Genomic DNA, 22,133 nt, shown 5'->3' on the forward strand with positions numbered 1-22,133 from the left:
ATTCAGACAAACAGTCAAAACACCGTTTTAATGCTCTTTGTTAAAAATAATATAATAATATATGCCATTTAGCAGACGCTTTTATCCAAAGCGACTTACAGTCATGTGTGCATACATTCTACGGGTGGTCCCGGGAATCGAACCCACTACCCTGGCGTCACAAGCGCCATGCTCTACCAACTGAGCTACAGAAGGACCACAAAAGAGGGCGATCCCAACTTTCCATTCCTATTGTATTTATTTCTTAACTCTTAAATATGAGTGAACCATTTTTAACCCCCAGAGTCATGGGGAAGCATGCTACTGCTCTGTGTCGGGGGGGGGGGGGCTAATTAGAACCAAGTTACCTTTACCATTGTTATTGCAAGTTACTACACCTGCATTGTTTGCTGTTTGGGGTTTTAGGCTGGGTTTCTGTACAGCACTTTGAGATATCAGCTGATGTACGAAGGGCTTTATAAATACATTTGATTTGATTGACCCATTGGGGGGGGGGGCTAAATGGAACATGGGTCAAAGGTAAAGGTAACTTGGTCTATGTTCTATTTAGCCCCCCCTCCCAACATGTTACCAGGGTGACACTACTCTTGTGCGACTAAACACGAAAGGTAACCTGGGCTAACAGGTACCATTGACCGAACAGGCCACCCAGGATGAACATTGTTTTGGGTTGAGTGGGTGTGGTTGAGTGGGTGTGGTTGAGTGGGTGTGGTTGAGTGGGTGTGGTTGAGTGGGTGTGGTTGAGTGGGTGTGGTTGAGTGGGTGTGGTTGAGTGGGTGTGGTTGAGTGGGTGTGGTTGAGTGGGTGTGGTTGAGTGGGTAAGACTTAAAAACATTGTGATGAGACAGATAATGTGTTTAGTCGCACAAGAGTAGTGTCGACCTGGTAAAGTGTTGGGGGGGTTATGGTTATGGTTAGGGGGTAGGGTTAGGGTTAGGGGTTTATGGTTAGGGGGCGTTAGGGTTAGGGGGGTTAGGGTTGGGGGGTAGGGTTAGGGTTAGGGGAGGTAGGGTTGGGGGAGGGGTTAGGGGGGTTATGGTTATGGTTAGGGGGTTATGGTTTGGGGGTAGGGTTAGGGTTAGGGGTTTATGGTTAGGGGGGTTACGGTTAGGGGGTTAGGGTTGGGGGGTAGGGTTAGGGTTAGGGAGGTAGGGTTAGGGGAGGGGGGGGGTTAGGGGGTTATGGTTATGGTTAGGTGGGGGTAGGGTTAGGTGGGGGTAGGGTTAGTGGGGGTAGGGGAGGGGGTTAGGGTTAGGGGGTTATGGTTATGGTTAGGGGGTTAGGGTTAGGGGGTTAGGGTTAGGGGGGTTAGGGTTAAGGGGGGTAGGGTTATGGTTTGGGGGTTTATGGTTAGGGTTAAGGGGGTTATGGTTATGGTTAGGGGGTGTTATGGTTATGGTTAGGGGGTAGGGTTAAGAGGGGGTTAGGGTTAAGGGGGGTTAGGGGGGTGACATGAAGTGTGAGAAGTACAGGCTGGGGGCATGTTACCTCGGGTGGTGGGTTAGGGTTAGGGTTAACCCTTACTCCAAGTTAACCTAACAGGTTCATGCAAGTTTTATTGGGGGGGACATAAAATGAATCAATAGGATGCTAACTAGTTAACAGATGACGTTTGGGATCTAGCTAATGATTAGCCCATAAAATGAATCAATAGGATGCTAACTAGTTAAAAGATGGGATGTAGCTAATGATTAGCCCAATAGGGTCAATGCAGATAGGCAACCCCATGTTTCAGCCAATTTACACTGAACCAAATTATACAGTTGAAGTTGGAAGTTTACATACACTTATGTTGGTGTCAATTAACCTCGTTTTTCAACCACTCCACAAATGTCTTATTAACAAACTATAGTTTTGGCAAGTCGGTTAGGGCATCTACGTTGTGCACGACACAAGTAATTTTTCCAACAAAATGTTTACAGACAGATTAATTCCCTGTATCACAATTCCAGTGGGTCAGAAGTTTACATACACTGAGTTGACTGTGCCTTTAAACAACTTGGAAAATTCCAGAAAATTATGTCATGGCTTTAGAAGCTTCTGATAGGCTAATTGACATCATTTGAGTCAATTGGAGGTGTACCTGTGGATGTATTTTAAGGCCTACCTTAAAACTCAGTGTCTCTTTGCTTGACATCATGGGAAAATCAAAAGAAATCAGCCAAGACATCAGAAAATAAATTGTAGACCTCCACAAGTCTGGTTTATCCTTGGGAGCAATGTCCAAACGCCTGAAAGTACCACATTCTTCAAACAATAGTATGTAAGTATAAACACCATGGGACCAAGCAGCCATCATACCGCTCAGGAAGGAGACGTGTTCTGTCTCCTAGAGATGAACATTCTTTGGTGCGAAAAGTGCAAATCAATTCCAGAACAACAGCAAAGGGGCTTGTGAAGATGCTGGAGGAAACAGGTACAAAAGTATCTATATCCACAGTAAAACCAGTCCTATATCGACATAACCTGAAAGGCCGCTGAGCAAGGAAGAAGCCACGGCTCCAAAGCCGCCATAAAAAAGCCAGACTACGGTTTGCAACTGCACATGGGGACAAAGATCGTACTTTTTGGAGAAATGTCCTCTGGTCTGATGAAACTAAAATAGAACTGTTTGGCCATAATGACCATCGTTATGTTTGGAGGAAAAAGGGGGAGGCTTGCAAGTCGAAGAACACCATCCCAACCGTGAAGCACGTGGGTGGCAGCATCATGTTGTAGGGGTGCTTTGCTGCAGAAGGGACTGGTGCACTTCACAAAATAGATGGCATAATGAGGAGGGGAATTGTGTGGATATATTGAAGCAACATCTCAAGACATCAGTCAGGAAGTTAAAGCTTGGTCGCAAATGGGTTTTCCAAATGGACAATGACCCCAAGCATACTTCCAAAGTTGTGGCAAAATGGCTTAAGGACAACAAAGTCAATGTATTGGAGTTGCCATCACAAAGCCCTGACCTCAATCCCATAGATGTGGGGCGGCAGGGTAGCCTAGTGGTTAGAGCGTTGGAAGGTTGCAAGTTCAAACCCCCGAGCTGGCAAGGTACAAATCTGTCGTTCTGCCCCTGAACAAGGCAGTTAACCCACTGTTCCTAGGCCGTCATTGAAAATAAGAATTTGTTCTTAACTGACTTGCCTGGTTAAATAAAGGTAAAATAAATCAAAATCCTATAGAAAATTTGTGGTCAGAACTCGAAAAGTGTGTGGGAGCAAGGAAGCCTACAAACCTGACTCAGTTACACCAGCTCTGTCAGGAGGAATTGGCCAAAATTCACCCAACTTATTGTGGGAAGCTTGTGGAAGGCTACCTGAAACGTTTGACCAAAGTTAAACAATTTAAAGGCAATTCTACCAAATACTAATTGTGTATGTAAACTTCTGACTCACTGGTAATGTGATGAAATAAATAATAGCTGAAATAAATCATTCTCTCTACTCTTATTCTGACATTTCACATTCTTATAATAAAGTGGTGATCTAAGACAGCGACTTTTTACTAGGATTCAATGTCAGGAATTGTGAAAAACTGAGTTTAAATGTATTTGATATATATATTTCTCTGTTCAGACTTCAACTGTAAACGCAACATTGTAAAGTGTTGGTTCCATGTTTCATGAATTAAATTAATTAATTTAATTTAATAAATTAAAGATCCCAGAAATGTTCCATATGCACAGAAAGCTTATTTCTCTCAAATTTGTTTACAATTTTTTGTGCACAAAGATAATCCATCCACCTGACAGTTGTGGCATCAATTGTAAACAAATCATTTGACTTTTTATGTTATTGGGAGCATTTCTGGAGATGGAAATGATATTTTAGATGGCGTCACCATCATAGATGTTGTATTAATTTTGTAGTTGACTGTCCCTTTTTTTTAAAGTCACCAGTCCTTCTACAGTACAGTAACCTCACAGTGTCTTCGGAAAGTAGGCTGCCCTGCCACACACATTAAAATTATTTTATTATTCTTTATGAATTATTTTGACTTAATCCATGTTTTATTATGTTACAGCCTTATTCTAAAATATAATTAATAAAATTATTTTATTTCCCTCACAATACCCCAAGAACACAAGTGGCCTCCATCAAGAAGAGTCTTGGAACCACCAAGACTCTTCCTAGAGCTGACCGCCAAACTGAGCAATCGGGGGAGAAAGGCCTTGGTCAGGGAGGTGACCAAGGTGACCCGATGGTCACTCTGACAGAGATCCTCTGTGGAGTTGGGAGAACCTTCCAGAAGGACAACCCTCTCTGCAGCACTCCATCAATCAGGCCTTTATGGTAGAGTGGCCAGACAGAAACCACTCCTCAGTAAAAGGCACATGACGGCCTGAGTTTGCCAAAAGGCACCTAAAGACTCTGACCATGAGAAACAAGGTTATCTGGTCTGATGAAACCAAGATTGAACTCTTTGGCCTGAATGCCAAGCGTCACGTCTGGAGGAAACCTGGCACCATCTCTATGGTGAAGCATGGTGGTGGCAGCATCATGCTGTGGGGATGTTTTTCAGAGGCAGGGACTGGGAGACTAGTCAGGATCAATGGAAAGATGAACGGAGAAAAGTACAGAGATCCTTGATAAAAACCTGCTCCAGAGCGATCAGGACCTCAGACTGGGGGCGAAGGTTCACCTTCCAACAGGACAACGACCCTAAGCACACAGCCAAGATAATGCAGGAGTGGCTTTCAGGACAAGTCCCTGAATGTACTTGAGTGGCCCAGCCAGAGCCCGGAATTTAAGGTGATCAAACATCTCTGGAGAGACCTGGAAAATAGCGACGCTCCCCATCCAACCTGACAGAGCTTGAGAGGATCTGCAGAGAAGAATGGGAGAAACTCCATTAATACAGGTGTGCCAAAGCATCATACCCAAGAAGACTCAATGCTGTAATCGCTGCAAAAGGTGCTTCAATGAAGTACTATGTAAAGGGTCTGAATATTTCTGTAAACACCTGTTTTTTGCTTTGTCATTATGTATTATGTGATGAGGGAGGGGAAATAGCTATTTAATCAATTTTAGAAAATATGCTGTAACATAAGAAATTGTGGAAAAGGTCAAGGGGTCTGAATACTTTCCAAATGCACTGTAAAATGTGTCTGGGGAGTACACTGACCTCACCATCTGTCTGGGTCTGCTCTGTCTGTCTGTCTGTCTGGCTGGCTGGCTGGCTGGCTGGCTGGCTGGCTGGCTGGCTGGAAATCCTATACTGAGCACAGCTCCTCTCCAACGGCAGACTGAAGTCTCCAGTCAGACAGAAATCCTATACTGAGTACAGCTCCTCTCCAACGGCAGACTGAAGTCTCCAGTCAGACAGAAATCCTATACTGAGTACAGCTCCTCTCCAACGGCTGACTGAAGTCTCCAGTCAGCCATAAATCCTATACTGAGTACAGCTCCTCTCCAACGGCAGACTGAAGTCTCCAGTTAGCCAGAAATCCTATACTGAGTACAGCTCCTCTCCAACGGCAGACTGAAGTCTCCAGACAGCCAGAAATCCTATACTGAGTACAGCTCCTCTCCAACGGCAGACTGAAGTCTCCAGTTAGCCAGAAATCCTATACTGAGTACAGCTCCTCTCCAACGGCAGACTGAAGTCTCCAGACAGCCAGAAATCCTATACTGAGTACAGCTCCTCTCCAACGGCAGACTGAAGTCTCCAGTTAGCCAGAAATCCTATACTGAGTACAGCTCCTCTCCAACGGCAGACTGAAGTCTCCAGTTAGCCAGAAATCCTATACTGAGTACAGCTCCTCTCCAACGGCTGAGCTGTAGAGACGTGACCAGACAAAAAGATCTAAAGGACATTTCATTTTGACGTGTAGCTTCTTTTAATCTGTTTTGTCCAGTGGTGTAAAGTAACTAGGTAAAAAATACTTTAAATCGCGACTTAAGTAGTATCCGAATGAACACTTCACTTGTAACTAACCGCCACTAGAAACAATCAGGTTTTACTCTTAAAAAAAAAAATATATATATATATATTAACTTTTATTTAACTAGGCAAGTCAGTTAAGAACACATTCTTATTTTCAATGATGGTCTAGGAACGGTGGGTTAACTGCCTTGTTCAGGGGCAGAACGACAGATTTGTACCATGTCAACTCGGGGGATTCGATCTTGCATCCCTTACTGTTACTAGTCCAACGCTCTAACCAGTAGGCTACCTGCCGCCTCTACACTCTAACCACTAGGCTACCCTGCCGCCTCTACACTCTAACCACTAGGCTACCCTGCCGCCTCTACACTCTAACCACTAGGCTACCCTGCCGCCTCTACACTCTAACCACTAGGCTACCCTGCCACCTCTACGCTCTAACCACTAGGCTACCATGTCGCCTACCCTGCCACCTCTACACTCTAAACACTAGGCTACCCTCCTGCCTCTACATTCTAACCACTAGGCTACCCTGCTATGTGACTGAGAGAGTGGAAGCTATGTGACTGAGAGAGGGGAAGCTATGTGACTGAGAGAGGGGAAGCTATGTGACTGAGAGAGGGGAAGCTATGTGACTGAGAGGGGAAGCTATGTGACTGAGAGAGGGGAAGCTATGTGACTGAGAGAGGGGAAGCTATGTGACTGAGAGAGGGGAAGCTATGTGACTGAGAGAGGGGAAGCTATGTGACTGAGAGAGGGGAAGCTACGTGACTGAGAGAGGGGAAGCTACGTGACTGAGAGAGGGGAAGCTACGTGACTGAGAGAGGGGAAGCTATGTGACTGAGAGAGGGGAAGCTATGTGACTGAGACTTGAGGTTTGTTTGAGCAGTTTAATAAAACAAGAAAACTACAATAAAATAGAACAACAATGACTTTGACTAAAGCTAGGCTCATCAAACTGATATGAACTGAAACTAAGAAGAACACAATTACTAAAATGGGACTAAGACTTAAAATAAACTTTAGTCATAAAGTCTAAAATCAGTGACAAAATGAACAGTGTTATACAGACACTTGGGTCAATCGGAGAGGGAGGGAGGAGAGGGAGGAGAGGGAGGAGAGGGAGGAGAGGAGAGAGAGAGAGGAGAATGAGAGAGGAGAGAGAGGAGAAGGAGGGACGAGAAGGAGGGAGGAGAGGGAGGGCCCAAAATGAACCACAGGGTCGATAGGGGTACAGGAGTGTATGAGTGATGTCATTTCATGTCTTGTAAGTGGATTGACGACACCAGTGTACAAAGTGTTCAGAGTGTGGAGCTGTACAGTGTGCATGGACTGCTCAAAGGCTGACTTGTTTAAACATGATTTAGGATATTCTGGTTTGGAAACCACTAAAATATCTTCTCTTACCCAGAGAAAGCTGGAGGGACAGGGAGGGAGGGAGAAGCTTCATGAATATGCTTTTCTCGACGGCCGAAATTAGAATTTTAAACAATGTCAAATATTATAACATATAATCCTGAACATTCTCCAAGATGTCTTTGAGCACATAACAATTCACAAACACCAATGAGTTATTTTTCCCTCCCTCCCTCCCTCCCTCCCTCCCTCCCTCCCTCCCTCCCTCCCTCCCTCCCTCCCCCTCCCTCCCTCCCCCTCCCTCCCTCCCTCCCTCCCTCCCTCCCTCCCTCCCTCTCTCCCTTTCCTCTCACTCTCTCCTTTCCTCTCACTCTCTCCTTTCCTCTCTCTCTCTCTCTCCCTTTCCTCTCTCTCTCTCTCTCCTTTCCTCTCTCTCTCTCTCTCCTTTCCTCTCTCTCTCTCTCTCCTTTCCTCTCCCTCTCTCTCTCCTTTCCTCTCCCTCTCTCTCTCTCCTTTCCTCTCCCTCTCTCTCTCTCCTTTCCTCTCCCTCTCTCTCTCTCTCCTTTCCTCTCCCTCTCTCTCTCTCTCCTTTCCTCTCTCTCTCTCTCTCTCTCTCTCCTTTCCTCTCCCTCTCTCTCTCTCTCTCTCCTTTCCTCTCCCTCTCTCTCTCTCTCTCTCCTTTCCTCTCCCTCTCTCTCTCTCTCTCTCTTTCCTCTCCCTCTCTCTCTCTCTCTCCTTTCCTCTCCCTCTCTCTCTCTCTCTCTCCTTTCCTCTCTCTCTCTCTCCTTTTCTCTCCTTTCCTCTCTCTCCTTTCCTCTCTCTCTCTCTCCTTTTCTCTCTCTCCTTTCCTCTCTCTCTCTCTCTCCTTTTCTCTCCTTTCCTCTCTCTCCTTTTCTCTCTCTCTCTCTCTTTTCTCTCTCTCTCTCTCTCTCTCTCTCTCTCTCTCTCCTTTCCTCTCTCTCTCTCTCTCCTTTCCTCGCCCTCTCTCTTTCTCTCCTTTCCTCTCTCTCTCTCTCTCCTTTCCTCGCCCTCTCTCTTTCTCTCCTTTCCTCTCTCTCTCCTCGCCCTCTCTCCTTTCCTCGCCCTCTCTCTCTCTTTCCGTTCCTCCCCCTCTCAATTCAATTCAATTCAAGGGGCTTTATTGGCATGGGAAACATGTGTTAACATTGCCAAAGCAAGTGAGGTAGACAACATACAAAGTGAATATATAAAGTGAAAAACAACAAAAATGAACAGTAAACATTACACATACAGAAGTTTAAAAACAGTAAAGACATTACAAATGTCATATTATATATATATATATACAATGTACAAATAGTTAAAGGACACAAGATAAAATGAATAAGCATAAATATGGGTTGTATTTACAATGGTGTTTGTTCTTCACTGGTTGCCCTTTTCTCATGGCAACAGGTCACAAATCTTGCTGCTGTGATGTCACACTGTGGAATTTCACCCAGTAGATATGGGAGTTTTTCAAAATTGGATTTGTTTTCGAATTCTTTGTGGATCTGTGTAATCTGGGGGAAATATGTCTCTCTAATATGGTCATACATTGGGCAGGAGGTTAGGAAGTGCAGCTCAGATTCCACCTCATTTTGTGGGCAGTGAGCACATAGCCTGTCTTCTCTTGAGAGCCATGTCTGCCTATGGCGGCCTTTCTCAATAGCAAGGCTATATTCACTGAGTCTGTACATAGTCAAAGCTTTCCTTAATTTTGGGTCAGTCACAGTGGTCAGGTATTCTGCCGCTGTGTACTCTCTGTTTAGGGCCAAATAGCATTCTAGTTTGCTCTGTTTTTTTGTTAATTCTTTCCAATGTGTTAAGTAATTATCTTTTTGTTTTCTCATGATTTGGTTGGGTCTAATTGTGCTGTTGTCCTGGGGCTCTGTAGGGTGTTTTTGTGTTTGTGAACAGAGCCCCAGGACCAGCTCGCTTAGGGGACTCTTCTCCAGGTTCATCTCTCTGTAGGTGATGGCTTTGTTATGGAAGGTTTGTGAATCGCTTCCTTTTAGGTGGTTGTAGAATTTAATGTCTCTTTTCTGGATTTTGATAATTAGTGGGTATCGGCCTAATTCTGCTCTGCATGCATTATCCTCTCTCTCTCTCCCTCTCTCCTTTCCTCTCCCTCCCTCCCCCCCTCTTTTTCACTCTCTCTCCTTCTCTCTCTCTCCGTTCCTCTCTCTCTCTTTCCGTTCCTCTCCCTCCCTCTCTCCTTTCCCATCTCTCTCTCTCCTTTCCTATCTCTCTCTCTCCTTTCCTCTCCCTCCCTCCCCCCTCTTTTTCTCTCCCTGTCCCTCCCTCGCTCCGAGCCCGGTTCAGATGGCTCAGATGTTAACTGTTACCAACTCCTCTAAAGCACAATACATACAGTACCAGTCAAAAGTGTGGACACACCTACTCATTCTACATTGTAGAATAACTGTGAAGACATGAAAACTATGAAATAACACATATGGAATCATGTAGTGACCAAAAAAGTGTTGACCAAATCTAAATATATTTGATATTTGAGATTCTTCAAAGCAGCCATCTTTTGTCTTGATGAACAGCGTTGGACCTAGACAGCATAGATTTTCAAGTCAAATTGTTTTGTTGTTTTGTAACCTATCAGATCCTCACTGGCTGACACCCGTACAGCGGTTGTTTTGTTGTTTTGTTGTTTTGTAACCTATCAGATCCTCACTGGCTGACACCCGTACAGCGGTTGTTTTGTTGGTGTCGGTGGTGAAACTTTGTTAAATCTGTCAAATCCACGATGGGCTCCCAGCACTATACCTAAAGCGGACATTGCCATTGACACATTAAGAGATATCCCACGACAATCTACACCTCCATTAGGCTGATAAATAAAAAACTGATCATTCTGTTGAATGATTTTCAATGTGAGCGTCATTTGTTTATTTATTATACAGGCTACACTTTCTCCTTCTGAACTTCTAACGCCAGTGGGAGGAGTGTGGCTTCATGACAATGATCACAAGAGAGGTTATGACAGATCTAACGTAGTTAGACACTGCAAACACATCAGATATGCGGGTTGTGGGCTAACGCTGGTTAATGCTTGATCTGATTTAAATCTAGACGTCGTCTTGGCAACTCCAGTGTATTGTGTTTTACATTTTTTATTTATTATATCGTTTAAAAAAAAAAAACTTTTTATTTAACTAGACAAGTCATATTTTGGCGTGTGTTTCCAGTTATTATTGGGCTAAAATATTCATTTGTCTCCCAGTGTCTGTTGAAAATGGCTGTCCCTTACCAAATTATTATTATTTTTTAATAAAATCTTAGTCGACCGAGAGTCATCCTTTCTTTCAACCAATCGTAAAACGTGTATTTTTTGCAGCTGGTTTCGTTCACCAACTGTATGGTGTTTCGGTCACCAACTGTATGGTGTTTCGGTCACCAACTGTATGGTGTTTCGGTCACCAACTGTATGGTGTTTCGGTCACCAACTGTATGGTGTTTCGGTCACCAACTGTATGGTGTTTCGGTCACCAACTGTATGGTGTTTCGGTCACCAACTGTATGGTGTTTCGGTCACCAACTGTATGGTGTTTCGGTCACCAACTGTATGGTGTTTCACCAACACACTGGTTTCGGTCACCAACTGTATGGTGTTTCACCAACACACTGGTTTCGGTCACCAACTGAATGGTGTTTCACCAACACACCGGTGCCACTGGTTTCGGTCACCAACTGTATGGTGTTTCACCAACATACTGGTGCGGCTGGTTTCGGTCACCAACTGTATGGTGTTTCGGTCACCAACTGTATGGTGTTTCACCAACACACTGGTTTCGGTCACCAACTGTATGGTGTTTCACCAACACACCGGTGCCACTGGTTTCGGTCACCAACTGTATGGTGTTTCACCAACACACTGGTGCGGCTGGTTTCCAGGTTCCAAGAAGCAGTGCGGCTTGGCAGAGCCCAAATACAGGTGTGTCAAGCTTGTAGCGTCGTACCCAAGAAGACGAGGCTGTAATCGCTGCCAAAGGTGCTTCAACAAAGTACTGAGTAAAGAGTCTGAATCATTATGTAAATGTGATATTTATGTAATGCTCTGATCCAGTACATTTTTCCCTTTTCAAGTGGTTATCGAAAGAGCGAGCTGGAAATATTTTTCAAAATATCACAAGGAACTATTTTCATTCTCAATGGTTTTCTAAAAAAACAGACGTTTGTTTACTTGCTGTTTGAGGTGAAGAAAACATTATCGTGACTGATGCACCCTCCACAGTGTGATGAATAACTCCACCCTCCACAGTGTGATGAATAACTCCACCCTCCACAGTGTGATGAATAACTCCACCCTCCACAGTGTGATGAATAACTCCACCCTCCACAGTGTGATGAATAACTCCACCCTCCACAGTGTGATGAATAACTCCACCCTCCACAGTGTGATGAATAACTCCACCCTCCACAGTGTGATGAATAACTCCACCCTCCACAGTGTGATGAATAACTCCACCCTCCACAGTGTGATGAATAACTCCACCCTCCACAGTGTGATGAATAACTCCACCCTCCACAGTGTAATGAATAACTCCACCCTCCACAGTGTGATGAATAACTCCACCCTCCACAGTGTGATGAATAACTCCACCCTCCACAGTGTGATGAATAACTCCACCCTCCACAGTGTGATGAATAACTCCACCGTCCACAGTGTGATATTCACTGTCTGGCTTTTGAATTGTTTTCATTTGCCAGGCATTGGAAAACCTCCTTGATCTTTTGTGGTTGAATTTCACTGTTTATTTATTTTACCTTTTTATTTTACTTGGCAAGGACAAATGCTTATTTTAATTGACGGTCTAGGAACAGTAGGTTAACTGGCTTGTTCAGGGGCAGAACGACATATTTGTACCGTGTCAGCTCGGGGGATTGAACTTGCAACCTTCCGGTTACTAGTCCAACGCTCTAACTACTAGGCTACTCTGCCTCCCTCTGTTCAATTGAGGGACCTTACAGATAATTGTATGTGTGGGGTACAGAGATGAGGGGCCTTACAGTATGTGTGGGGTACAGAGATGAGGGACCTTACAGATAATTGTATGTGTTGGGGTACAGAGATGAGGGACCTTACAATTATCTGTATGTGTTGGGGTACAGAGATGAGGGACCTTACAGATAATTGTATGTGTGGGGGTACAGAGATGAGGGACCTTACAGTATGTGTGGGGGTACAGAGATGAGGGACCTTACAATTATCTGTATGTGTTGGGGTACAGAGATGAGGGACCTTACAGATAATTGTATGTGTGGGGGTATAGAGATGAGGGACCTTACAGATAATTGTATGTGTGGGGGTACAGAGATGAGGGACCTTACAGATAATTGTATGTGTGGGGGTACAGAGATGAGGGACCTTACAGTATGTGTGGGGGTACAGAGATGAGGGGCCTTACAGTATGTGTGGGGTACAGAGATGAGGGACCTTACAGATAATTGTATGTGTTGGGGTACAGAGATGAGGGACCTTACAATTATCTGTATGTGTTGGGGGTACAGAGATGAGGGACCTAACAGATAATTGTATGTGTGGGGGTACAGAGATGAGGGACCTTACAATTATCTGTATGTGTTGGGGTACAGAGATGAGGGACCTTACAGATAATTGTATGTGTGGGGGTACAGAGATGAGGGGCCTTACAGATAATTGTATGTGTGGGGGTACAGAGATGAGGGACCTTACAGATAATTGTATGTGGGGGGGTACAGAGATGAGGGACCTTACAGATAATTGTATGTGGGGGGGTACAGAGATGAGGGACCTTACAGATAATTGTATGTGTGGGGGTACAGAGATGAGGTAGTCATTCAACAATCATGTTAAACACATTATTGTCCACAGAAAGTCCATTAAACTTATTATGTGATTTGTTAAGCACATTTTTACTGTGGGTTGCCATAACAACGGGGTTGAATACTTATTGACTCAAGACATTTCAGTATTTTCATTTAATATGCATTTGTAAAAAAAAATGTTTTAAAACAAATCCACTTTGACATTATTGTGTGTGTGTGTGTACTGTGTGTGTGTACTGTGTGTGTGTACTGTGTGTGTGTGTGTGTAGGCCAGTGACACAATCTCAATGCCATACCGAACCCCCCCATGTTTGTCCATGAAGTGGGTTTCCATGGCCGAGCAGCCGGTTAGTTAATGATAGCTATAGGGTCAGGGTTAGTTAATGATAGCTATAGGGTCAGGGTTAGTTAATGATAGCTATAGGGTTAGTTAATGATAGCTATAGGGTCAGGGTTAGTTAATGATAGCTATAGGGTTAGTTAATGATAGCTATAGGGTCAGGGTTAGTTAATGATAGCTATAGGGTCAGGGTTAGTTAATGATAGCTATAGGGTCAGGGTTAGTTAATGATAGCTATAGGGTCAGGGTTAGTTAATGATAGCTATAGGGTTAGTTAATGATAGCTATAGGGTCAGGGTTAGTTAATGATAGCTATAGGGTTAGTTAATGATAGCTATAGGGTCAGGGTTAGTTAATGATAGCTATAGGGTTAGTTAATGATAGCTATAGGGTCAGGGTTAGTTAATGATAGCTATAGGGTTAGTTAATGATAGCTATAGGGTTAGTTAATGATAGCTATAGGGTTAGTTAATGATAGCTATAGGGTTAGTTAATGATAGCTATAGGGTTAGTTAATGATAGCTATAGGGTTAGTTAATGATAGCTATAGGGTTAGTTAATGATAGCTATAGGGTTAGTTAATGATAGCTATAGGGTCAGGGTTAGTTAATGATAGCTATAGGGTCAGGGTTAGTTAATGATAGCTATAGGGTCAGGGTTAGTTAATGATAGCTATAGGGTCAGGGTTAGTTAATGATAGCTATAGGGTTAGTTAATGATAGCTATAGGGTTAGTTAATGATAGCTATAGGGTTAGTTAATGATAGCTATAGGGTTAGTTAATGATAGCTATAGGGTTAGTTAATGATAGCTATAGGGTCAGGGTTAGTTAATGATAGCTATAGGGTCAGGGTTAGTTAATGATAGCTATAGGGTCAGGGTTAGTTAATGATAGCTATAGGGTTAGTTAATGATAGCTATAGGGTTAGTTAATGATAGCTATAGGGTTAGTTAATGATAGCTATAGGGTCAGGGTTAGTTAATGATAGCTATAGGGTCAGGGTTAGTTAATGATAGCTATAGGGTCAGGGTTAGTTAATGATAGCTATAGGGTCAGGGTTAGTTAATGATAGCTATAGGGTTAGTTAATGATAGCTATAGGGTTAGTTAATGATAGCTATAGGGTTAGTTAATGATAGCTATAGGGTTAGGGTTAGTTAATGATAGCTATAGGGTCAGGGTTAGTTAATGATAGCTATAGGGTTCTAGTTCTGACCTGCTGAGTTCCGTGTGCTGGTCTCGTGTTCTAGTTCTGACCTGCTGAGCCAAATATCCACATGAAGATGGAAGTTGCATCTTTCTCCTCTAATTCACAGCGTGTTTCTACCGTGTTTGTAGCATAAAGCCTCGCGGAGGAAAGCGTACTTGTAGATTGCTTCATATAATCGGGATCCATTTTTTACCCTTCAAATGTTTAAGCTAACGAGGGGTGTACTTTTTGCTATTTTTGTTTTTTCAATCAAGGGGTACAGCTCCCCCCCCCCCGCACACCCCCTGAAATCGAAAGCACTGCCTTTTAGCAGACCGGTATGAATGGTATCGATGTGTGAGTGTAGTTATCTCTCATCCTGCTTGAGGTCATGTGTTTGTTTGTATTGTTTATTGTTGTTTTCATGTGTTTGTTCATCCAGGAAGTGGATTACCAACACCACTCCGCAGCCATGAGTTCCCAGAACAGATATGCTAGCAGCATGTGTGAGTATTACAACTCCTGTCCTAAAACCTCTTAAGTGTAAAGTCCCCAAATATTTGGGGACCGTATTATTATGATTTATTCCATTCAGTCTGGTATGAGAACATTAGCCCCTGTCTGCAAGAGCAGGTTGTCTGCGGAAAGCTGAGTATCTTGGCTATTGATCTGTGCCTTTAAAATCTTTGGTGTGACTTACCACCATATATGGGCATACAAATATTATAAGGGCAGGCCGAGCCGATGACCTAATTCCAAGATGGCTACTACTGTACCTATGTTCCGGGGGGGGGGGGTTGGTAGGAACACATCTAGCGTATTGCCATGTAATCTGATGATGTATGACTTAATGGCAACATCAAATGTCCACTGAGTGACTATACCTTTGCGCATAAAGAATATGACGTTGCCTGCTTACGCGCTCCATTACGCAGGGGATTGGCTACGATGGCACCTTGATAGTCTTGTAGCCAATGAGATAAGCTTTCCAGGGATATGCAGTTGACCTGGGTGGGACAAAGCAAGGCCTAGAACATTTTATGCGTTTCTACCTGACTCCGAGACGAGACGCACACAACACGCTACAAATCAAATCAAATCACATTTTATTTTACATTGTCAACAGATTTCACCCAGATTTCATCGCTTTATTATTGAAGCTTCTCAAGGGGGAAAAATAATAATAATAATAATATCAATAATAATAATATCAATAATAATAATAATAATATCAATAATAATAATATCAATAATAATAATAATAATATCAATAATAATAATATCAATAATAATAATAATAATAATAATATCAATAATAATAATAATAATATCAATAATAATAATATCAATAATAATAATAATAATAATAATAATAATATCAATAATAATAATAATAATAATAATAATAATAATATCAATAATAATAATAATAATATCAATAATAATAATAATAATAATAATAATAATATCAATAATAATAATAATAATAATAATAATAATATCAATAATAATAATGATAATAATAATAATATCGATAATAATAATAATAATATCAATAATAATAATGATAATAATAACAATAATAATATCAATAATAATATCAATAATAATATCAATAATAATAATATCAATAATAATAATAATAATATCAATAATAATAATAATAATATCAATAATAATAATATCGATAATAATATCAATAATAATATCAATAATAATATCAATAATAATATCAATAATAATAATAATAATAATATCAATAATAATAATAATATCAATAATAATAATAATATCAATAATAATAATAATAATAATAATAATATCAAAAATAATTTCTACTAAGAGGATTTAGACTCGGGCCGACGAAGATTGCGTTCCAGAAGGATTGGATCCACTTTCAGATCTGTAAGTAAATTATTTTCATGGCTTTATAAAGTTAATTTACAATATGTATTTAGTTTATTATAAGTAAATTATTTTAATGGCTATTTAAAGTTAATTTACAATATGTATTTAGTTTTTTATAAGTTGTCTGCTTTTTGTGCTTTGGATTTAGTTTACATAGGCCTATGTAACAAGTCATTTCAATGTTATATCATTCCCAAGTAGTTATTGTCTATGTTTCATATTAGTTCACTGTTTGCTGTTCTAAGTTTTATCCTTGTAACTTTGGAGAGGCCACTAAACTCTCATGGCCATTGTTTTATTTGTGGTTCTTACCTCTGCCTTTGTCTACAAAGTGTGTGTGTGTGTGTGTGTGTGTGTGTGTGTGTGTGCTTCACACCTTCAATGTGAGTCACTTTATAGATAAAGTTGAGGCTTGGTGTTTTTACTTTACAGTGATGTCGTTTAGTAAATTGAATCAACTGTAATTCCGTGTGTCTTTATAACAGTATATCTCTTTATTTGATTCACCACAGGAGGATGCAGAGGATATGGATGATGCCTTTTAGGGAGCCACCCCTCCTTAGCAAGCACCCCCCCTGGTCAAGGTCTTCACCCCTCCTTAGCAAGCACCCCCCCTGGTCAAGGTCTTCACCCCTCCTTAGCAAGCACCCCCTGGTCAAGGCCTTCACCCCTCCTTAGCAAGCGCCCCCCTGGTCAAGGTCTTCACCCCTCCTTAGCAAGCCCCCCTGGTCAAGGTCTTTACCCCTCCTTAGCAAGCCCCCCTGGTCAAGGTCTTCACCCCTCCTTAGCAAGCCCCCTGGTCAAGGTCTTTACCCCTCCTTTACACCCCCCCCCGCTGGTCCAAGCCCCCCCGCTGGGCAAGGCCTTGATAAGATGTTATATATTTTATGCACAGTACCACTTATGAAATAACACATGGAATCATGTATTAACCAAAACAGGTGTTAAACAAATCATAATATATGTTTATATTTGAGAAGACGGCCCTATTTGGTAAAACACCAAGTCCATATTATGGCAAGAACAGCTCAAATAAGCAGAGAGAAATGACAGTCCATCATTACTTTAAGACATGAAGGTCAGTCAATGCGGAACATTTCAAGAACTTTGAACGTTTCTTCAAGTGCATTCGCAAAAAACAACAAGCGCTATGATGAAACTGGTTCTCATGAGGACCACCACAGGAAAGGAAGACCCAGAGTTACCTCTGCTGCAGAGGATAAGTTCATTAGAGTTAACTGCACCTCAGATTGCAGCGCAAATAAAGGCTTCAGAGTTCAAGTAAGAGAGACATCTCAACATCAACTGTTCAGAGAAGACTGTGTGAATCAGGCCTTCATGGTCAAATTGCTGCAAAGAAACCACTATTGAAGGACACCAACAATAAGACGAGACTTGCTTGGGCCAAGAAACACGAGCAATGGATATTAGACCGGTGGAAATCTGTCCTTTTGGTCTGATTTCAGATTTTTGGTTCCAACCGCTGTGTCTTTGTGAGATGCAGAGTAGGTGAACGGATGATCTCCAAATGTGTGGTTCCCACCGTGAAGCATGGAGGAAGAGGTGTGATGGTGTGGGGGTGCTTTGCTGGTGACACTGTCAGTAATTTATTTAGAATTCAAGGCACACTTAACCAATGTGGCTACCACAGCATTCTGCAGCGATATGCGATCCCATCCGGTTTGCCCTTAGTGGGACTCTCATTTGTTTTTCAAAAGGACAATGACCCAAAACACCTCAAGGCTGTATAAGGGCTATTTGACCAAAGAGAGTGATGGAGTGTTGCTTCAGATGACCTGGCCTCCACAATCACCTGACCTCAACCTAATGGAGATGGTTTGGGATGAGTTGGACTGCAGAGTGAAGGAAAAATCAGGCAACAAGTGCTCAGCATATGTGGGAACTGCTTCAAGGCTGTTGGAAAAGCATTCCTCGTGAAGCTGGTTGAGAGAATGTTGAGATGCCAATAGTGTGCAAAGATGTCATCAAGGCAAAGGATGGCTACTTTGAATAATTTGTTTAACACTTTTTTTGGTTACTACATGATTCCATATGTGGTATTTCATAGTTTTGATGTCAATACATTGGAAATGCTAAAGGCTAATGGATAACCCCTGTACGTCCTCCGACACCACTACAATGTTTGAGAGCTGTTGGTGTTCTAACGAGTTTGTTTTTTATAGTGAACAATACTCTTTAGGCACAGCCAGTTGGCAAAAACAGGGACACTTTGAAATGTCCCGTGAGCACATCTGACACTGCGTTACTTCTAGTTGTCTATCAAGGTCTACCATTTTTATTTAGCATTATTTATTTCTGATATTGTTCACATGTTGTGGAAGCCCTTTCTGATGTGTTTCCAGTTCTGGTCATCAATAGGAGTTACATAGTTCAGAATACACATAACTTATAGCTTGTCAATGAAAGATGACTTAAAAAAATAAATTTCAAAAAAAGTGTTATTTTGTGTGTGTTTGATCTTGTGTATTCTGAACTATGTAACTCCTATCTATCTTCTGATCATTTCCTCATAATCACCCAGATGTCTTCTTTCCAAATATACCACGTTTTTGCATGTCAGAATCATGTAATTACACGTCTATTTAGGCATTTACCATTTAGTTTAAAAAACAATTTTACTAGGCAAGCCAGTTAAGAACAAATTCTTATTTTCAATGATGGCCTGGGAACAGGGGGTCAACTGCCTGTTCAGGGGCAGAATGACAGATTTTGTACCTTGTCAGCTCAGGGATTTGAACTTGCAACCTTTGCAACCTAACCACTAGGCTACCCTGCCGCCCAAAAGGTCATGCCCGTGTTTCTAGCTACTACAGTATATGTAGTATATGTAGTAGCTAGAAACACGGGCAAGAGTGAGTACCAGATCACCCTTAACACCACCCATGGAGACATACACTGGTTCTTCTTTTAAAGGTGTTGAGTTTATGCCGTGGCCGTTAGTGGTAGATGCTGGCATTCTGTCATTGCACCGCACTATCACAAGGGTGAGTTAGAACGCCGATCTATCGGTCGTCTAATCTGTGGCACGAATGGAATATCTGTGTGTAAAATGGACAGCTGTGCCATACAGATGGGAAGAGATGTTCGGATGTATCACGTGGTTTATGAATTGACACGCAGTTTGTCATTCCTCCTGAAAGCCCTAATATTAAAAACAGTCAAATGCATTCTTTCCGTCGCCCACACGCACTTAAAACATTTGGATAATAAAACATTTTAAGCATATTGAAGATAGAAGCCGCCTCTTAATGAGTTCCGAGAGCCGATCTGTTAGCCAACGATAATTATTATTACCTCTGCATTGTAATTAAATAACAGCCACTTAGATATTTTCACAGACCAGAAATAAATCATTTTCATAACAAATAATCAGATGCCTGTGGCAAGCTTGATTTAAAAACATTTTTTAAACTATATTATGTATTTGATCACTAAAAAAATATAACTTTTACATTACCATGTAGTTTACCAATAAAATGGTCTGACGGGGATGTGGACTCGGTATACAGATCCCAAAAGAAAGAAATGATCTCACTCCAATACATTTTAATAGAAAGTTAGTAAAAATAGATAAGATCTTGCTACCATGGAAAGGAAACGACCTGTCTATTTGCGGAAAAATCACCCTGATTAACTCTAGTCATTTCCCAGTTGACCTATTTTCTCATTGCCTTCCCTGCACCTAGCGACCTGTTTTTAAATTATATGAGCAAAAAATATTCAATTTTATGTCACGATCGTTGCATAAATAAGTGGACCACGGCGCAGCGTAAGTAGAGTTCCACATTTTATTAATAGCGAAGCTTCCAAAAACAACAAAGATATAACGAACGTGCAGACATGGACACGAAACAAAACAATATCCCACATCGCAGGTGGGAGAAATGACACAGGAAGTATGATCCCAAATTAGAGGCAACGCTGATCAGCTGCCTCCAATTGGGAACCATACACACGCACCAACATAGAACTATAATAACTAGAAGAGAGAAAAAACTAGTCACGTCCTGACCTATTACACCATAGAGAACCCCGAGGGCTCTCTATGGGCAGGGCGTGACATTTAATTTGTAATGGCAAGCCAGACAAACTTAAAAGGGCCTATTTATATAATGATAATAAATTCGGAGGGCAGAAATGATTCAATGATAAAGGTGTCTGACAAGTTATACTTAAATCTGAACTGGTTCTCTAGTAGATTAGTAAGAAAGTCTCACCCCATGTTCAAGAATTGGCTTTTTCCCTTTCCCTATTCACATTACAACCTTTCACTTTCGGTTATTTGGAAATGAAATTATCTCCAATATCGCTATTTTTAAAACAAACCATAGAAAGTAAAAAAAAAACAGAACAAATAATACAACAAATATTGTGGTTAAACTCAAATATACTCATCGATAAAAAATTTTTTTTTAAATAGTTTTGAAGAAAAAAAAGTTTTTAAAAAGGTATAATCTTTGTAAGTGATATGATAAATAGGACTGGTGGAGTTATGTCACGTCACACATGCAGCTAACACAGACATATGGAAATGTCTGCTCTACCCAAAATTACAACCAACTAATTGCAGATTTACCGTAAAAATGGAAAGGGCACGTGGAAGGGGGAAAAAGTAAGGAACGTGTCTGTTGGCCCTGCATTAAAGACTAACATTTGTTAATTAAACAAAATTGTGATAAATAAAAATATATACCAGTTTCATTTAAGGACCAAAAAAAATGACAGCTGTGACATATAGATTGCAAAATAGTTGGGAAGAGATTTTCGATGAACCGATTCCATGGCACATGGTTTATGAATTGACACGCAATGTTCAGCTCCTCCTAATATTAAACACAGTCGAGTGCATTCTCTCTGTCGCCCACGCGCACTTTAAACATTTGGACAATAAAGCATTAAAAGGCTGACATTTCGTTGATTTGTAATACTTCTAACAGCCAAAATTCTAACTCCATCGATAACTGTTGGACTTTTAAACATTCCCCGAAGGCATAGATTGTTATAACCTACTGCAGGCCTAATAGACTCTCCAACCTTTATAAAATGATAGTCTAATCGCTCAGCTAATGTAGGTGTGGAAAAGAAATCCCGCCCAATTTGCAATGTATTAAGTACTGTACATTTTACACTTTCTAACGACAAACCTCATGCAACCGCAAAATGTCGGATAACGCATATACTGTACAGTATTTATTCATCAACATCTTTATGCTTTCCGTTAATAATCATTGAAAATCCAGATGTTTTATTTCAACTATCAGCAGGACAATATACTCTTGCCGAAGTTTAAGGACTTTAAATATATATTAATGGAATGGATCCATAACGAATTACTGTGGGAATAAATCTCCCTGAATGACAGCATGGAGACTGGTTTTGATAAATCAATCAGATTTTGGGGGGGAAATGTTAGGATTATTTTGTTCTTCACTCGAAGTCTACTCCTGACCGGTCACATTGTACAGAGAAATATTCTTCTCTCAATTTTTTTTTGTTTTTCTTGGAAGAGAAACATCATAACATTAATCAAATTAAGCTACATTTCTTAAAATCCATCCCATATACTATGTTCTTACAATAACAAAAAAAAAAAAATTCTCTAGTACAGTCAATATTTAATAAC

The 22,133-nt window shown here is 41.3% G+C and overlaps 1 protein-coding gene across 1 annotated transcript in view; it reads left to right on the plus strand.

Moving 5' to 3' along the window:
- ppp1r13l (protein phosphatase 1, regulatory subunit 13 like) overlaps positions 1 to 22,133 on the plus strand; it is a 71,831-nt gene that overhangs the window by 18,630 nt on the left and 31,068 nt on the right. The window contains exon 2 of the mRNA XM_046316568.1: positions 15,024 to 15,087. The gene's annotated coding sequence lies outside the window, so the exon portion shown is untranslated. The remainder of the gene's footprint in view (positions 1 to 15,023; positions 15,088 to 22,133) is intronic.

This window comes from Oncorhynchus gorbuscha, linkage group LG19 (assembly GCF_021184085.1).
Source record: "Oncorhynchus gorbuscha isolate QuinsamMale2020 ecotype Even-year linkage group LG19, OgorEven_v1.0, whole genome shotgun sequence".
Lineage (NCBI taxonomy): Eukaryota > Metazoa > Chordata > Actinopteri > Salmoniformes > Salmonidae > Oncorhynchus > Oncorhynchus gorbuscha.